The sequence below is a fragment of the Perognathus longimembris genome, chromosome 16 (assembly GCF_023159225.1).
Source record: "Perognathus longimembris pacificus isolate PPM17 chromosome 16, ASM2315922v1, whole genome shotgun sequence".
Classification (NCBI taxonomy): domain Eukaryota; kingdom Metazoa; phylum Chordata; class Mammalia; order Rodentia; family Heteromyidae; genus Perognathus; species Perognathus longimembris.
The window spans coordinates 44,395,670-44,400,341 of record NC_063176.1 but is presented as its reverse complement, the minus strand read 5'-3'; positions in this window follow the sequence as shown (position 1 = coordinate 44,400,341).

Sequence of the window (4,672 nt, the reverse complement as noted above, 5' to 3'; positions counted from 1 at the left end):
TAATTAACTTGCCTAGATAAACTTCATTCACTCATTAATTATTCATTCATTCATTCATCTAGTGTTGCTTCTGTGAATTGCATGTTTATGAGATGTTTTCTATAAAGTCAATTGCATGTTGATGTTGTAGTTAGCTTTTTTTTTTTTTTTTTTACTTCTTTTTTTGGTAGTCCTGAGGCTTGAACTCAGGGCTTGGGCATTGTCCCTGAGCTTTTTTATTCCTGAATAATTATTTATTGTCAAAGTGATGTACAGAGGGGTTACAGTTTCATATGTAAGGCAGTGGGTAAATTTCTTGTACAATTTGTTACCTCCTCCCTCATTTCCCCCTCCCCCTCCCCCTTTCCCTCTCCCTGAACTTTTTTGTTCAAGGCTACTTTTCTACCACTTGAGCTATAGTTCCACTTTGGACTTTTTGTTTGTTTGTTTGTTTATTAGAGATAAGAGTCTCACAGACTTCCCTGCCCAAGCTGGCTTTGGTCCACGATCCTCAGATCTGAGCCTCCCGAGTAGCTAGGATTACAGGTGGGAGTCACCTGTGCCTGGCTGTCAGGATCTTCAGAGGGTCTTCTTCATGCGGGTTTCCAGTCTAATTGAATTCAGTCCAGTTTAATTCTGGAAACATTGCCTTCCTCATTCTGGTTCTCCTGAGCTCAGCGTGGGGGGCCTTCCAGTGTCAGCAGTTAGCACAGGACCAGAGCATTTGTTCTTAGCACAGCAACTTTCAGAAGTGTTTCCTGTGGAGGTGCCTGCGCAGAACCCCTTCCTTCTGCTGCCTGGGTTGCTTGGTTCTCCACCGAGCACTTAGCAGTCACGCTGAGATGTTAAGTACTGAGGGGTGCAGGACGTTTGTGTTGCTGTGCTCGGCAGAGCCGACTGCTTTTTACAAACACATTAAACATTAATATCTACAGAATGGGCAGTTTTATAGTGCACAAGCACGCGTTTCCTGGACATGGATTTATTTATTTTTTATTAATGTAACCTTAGCATGCCACATATTTCTCGCTGAGCTCCAGATCTGAAAGGCCCTGGCTGGACCCAATGAATTCTTTATGATTCCATTTAAGACCAAGGGAACCAATAAACTCACCCCCATTTACATTTCAGTGGAGTCTCATAAGTAATGCATGCGTGCATGCTGCCTGCCTCTCCACTGTCCCTGGGACTGCCTTTAATATCTCATCACACGCGTGACCTTTCTAGGAGGCAGAAAACAGAGAAATGTGCTCTACAAACTGTTTTCTTTTCCTTGACTCAACTGCCTGAAATCTCTTCTCTGAGGCCATGAATAGATCATCATAAGGAACCAGTTGCTAGAATGTTCTGGGTTCTCTTCTAGCTCACCCCTGCTGAGCTCTGGGGCCTGTGCTTCCAGCTACCAACTGTGAACCATGCCTTCAAGAACTTGGATGCAGTCGGGAGCCAGCTGGCAACCGGGAGCTGGAATCCCCAAGTGCATTTGCTCGGGAATGTCATATACTGCTTTTCCAATTCAGATCTGACGTTTCTAAAACGAGAGCCAAGGGCCAGCATCGCATGGATGTCTTCATGTCTGTTCCATGGCTGACTGGGCATGGGAGACAATAGGGCTATCCCCTGTGATCTCTCTTTGCTCCATCCCTACCGATAATTCTAGTGCTATTGGCTTCTCAGGATGTCATCAACTGGAAGCCAAGGAGCATCTGTACATATGTGTGTACATGTGTATCTTTTATCCACCACCCATCTACCTATATAATATCTACCTATCCTTAATCTGTTTACCTACCGATCTATCTATTCATGTGGGCAGTCTGCTGCCAGAATCCTCTTCCTCACACCAGCAAAAGCAGATCCCATAGTCCTCTGCTCAGAAGGTCCCAGTGATTCCAATCTTCCAAATCTTCCCTAAATTTCCAGTCTACAAGCCTGAAGTTCAGATTTGCCAGCTCCTAGAGATGTGCACTAGCTTCTTAAAATACATGCACTGCTTCTATGTATGTATGTACCTACGTATGTATATATGTATGTATCTTATCTCCTTACCTATTTACCTATCTATCTCTATTACATATCTGTATCTACCTACCTACCATCCTAAGGTGCCAATACTGGGAGGAAGCCCACGGTCCATGGAGAGATCACATGACATTGTTTCCATGAACAGCCCCAGGAAACTAAATGAGGTATCAACTGCCTCATCAGCTGCAGATAAGGAGAAGATGGCACAGATCTGCTCGGGGATGTGAGTAGAGCCGAGGTGAGCAGAATGGAGCCATCCTCACTGAGACCTACTTACACTGCAGAATCCTGAGCAAACCAATCATTGTTCTTGAACGTCACAGTTTGGTGGCCTTAACAGTGCTTTAATAATAGATACCTGAAACATTCTCCATCCTTTTATTGTGTTAGCTTTGAAAATTCATGTTTGCTTATTTATTATTGTTATTATCACTACTATTTTGTGCTGGTCCTGGGGCTTGAACTCAGGAGCTGGGCATTGCCCTGAGCTTTGTTGCTCAAGCCTACCAATTGAGCCACAGCTTTACCTCTGGCTTGTGGTGCTTACTTGAAGCTAAAAGTCTCATAGACTTCGCTGCTCAGGCTAGATTTAGAAGATTGGGAGCAATGGAAGATTTTGAGCAGGAGACTGACTGTGTGAACTGATTTTGCTGGTGTAAAGAGGAGGATTTTGAAATCCTTCAATCTGAGCCTCTCGAGTAGCTAGGATTACAGACATGAGCCATTGGTGCCTGGCTCTTAAATGAAGATTTTCCAATTATTTATTTGCCAGCTTATTTATTATTAGTCTCATTCATCAAATGTAAACTCATTGAAGGGAGGAACTTTCCCTATCTCATCTATTTTATCTTAGTATTTATAAGAGCATGGAGCACTTAGTAGGCTCTCAGTCAATATTTTTTTAATGAATTCACCAATGACATTGTATTTTTTATTTTCTTCCTTCTTTCCCTTCCCTCTCACCTTTTCTGCATCAATCTCTTTTCATTCATCTTTGTTTTGTTCTTTCGTTCTCATTATCTCTCTGGTTCTTCCTTTAAAAGGAGAAAGAGAGGACGAGGAAAGAGAAGGAGGAGGAGAAGGGAAAATAAGAGGGGAGAGGAGCTAAAATCCCAGGTCAGAAAGTCCAGTACAATAACAGGAACTTGGGGCCTGACTACAAGGGCTAGCCTTAACAGTTGGAATTGTTCTTGGGACTAATATCTGTTCTCACGAGAAGCAAGGAGGATGGGTCAGCTGTCCTTGCAGGAGACATCTGCCATGTGTCCTAGATGGGCCCCTAGCAGGTGCAGACCTGTGGGCCACTTCCACATCTGTGCATTGGGAGCTTCAGCCAGATGTCTCTGTCTTTACTCACTTGGTCAGGTTGTCCATGGCTCCACTATGACCTTGACACACACTTTACTCCCTTCTCAGGCTTCTCCCAGAGGCGATGAGAGAACGAGGGCTGCTGTTACAGAATGGGAAGACTCACACAGCAGAGCCCAGAGCTGCTCACCCCTCTAGGCTCATTTCTCCTCTGGATTTCTCGGGTATCTGCCTCCATTTCCTCTCCTTTCTCTCCTTTTTTCTCAGAAGCAGAGCAGCCACGCTGCTTCTCTCATTCCCCAGGCTGTCTGCTCTGAGTCCCAGAGTGTGTTTATCAGAGTGTTTGCCTGACAAAGTGCAGCCCTCCCTGGGGCGAGCTTCTCCTATCAGCTGCTCTCAGGACAGCTGGGATTGCAGGGAAGATGAAAAACCCTGGGAACTCGGCAGCAGGAGGCCTTGTCTCAGGTCAGAAGGTCTGAACCCACTGAGAGTCAGCTACAGGAAAGTCCTCACTCCCTAACACCCAGGAGTGGAGTCGCTCTCCTCTGGTTCTCAAAAGCACCCTGCAGGTAGCGAGCTTATAGGCAGGAAAGCTGGCTGCCAGGGCCAGCCCTGGTTTCCTGTATTGCTCCTTTTATTCTCTACTTCCTGCTTTTTACCATTGACATTCAATTCATATTTACCAAAGGCTTTCCCTCTTTAGGAATGAAAGTAGGCATGCAGTGAGGAAAGAAATCGTCCCAGATGGGTGTAGAGAACATTAAGGGGCCTCCTGCCCACTGTCCTTTTCTGCCAGAGAGTGGCCACCTCCTGTTGCCATGGAAACCACACACACCATGTACCCATCATCCACCATCATGTTGAACAGGGTGACCCAGGCCAAACCAATGAGTCTTGGAGTTGGTTTTTGACACGAGAAACCTTGGTTCTCCTGACGCTGTATGATGTCAAGCTCCAGCGCTTTGAGATGGGCACACGTTTCCCTTGGCCCAGTGCTAAATGTGGAGGCAAGCCATGCGTTGAAGAAGGGACACCTGGGCACAAGAGCAAGGGGTTCTAGGCAGAAGGTCTGGTGATAGCCCATCTCAGGCTGTCATGACGCAGGAGGCCTCCCTGCCCCATGCAGGGGCTGTTCTCACAAATTGTGCTTTTTGGAATTGAGCTGATTAATCTGTCCCCCCCATCCCCAATAAAACAACATCAAAATAACGTGTTTGAACTGAGCTTCAGTCATGTGCAAGCAAACCAATACTAATACTGGACATAATAAAGAACTGTGTAGTGAATGGGCTTTTCTGGAAAACCCCATTCTGACCTAGACTATGTGGGAAGGCCTGGGATGCACTAGCTAAGCATCTGA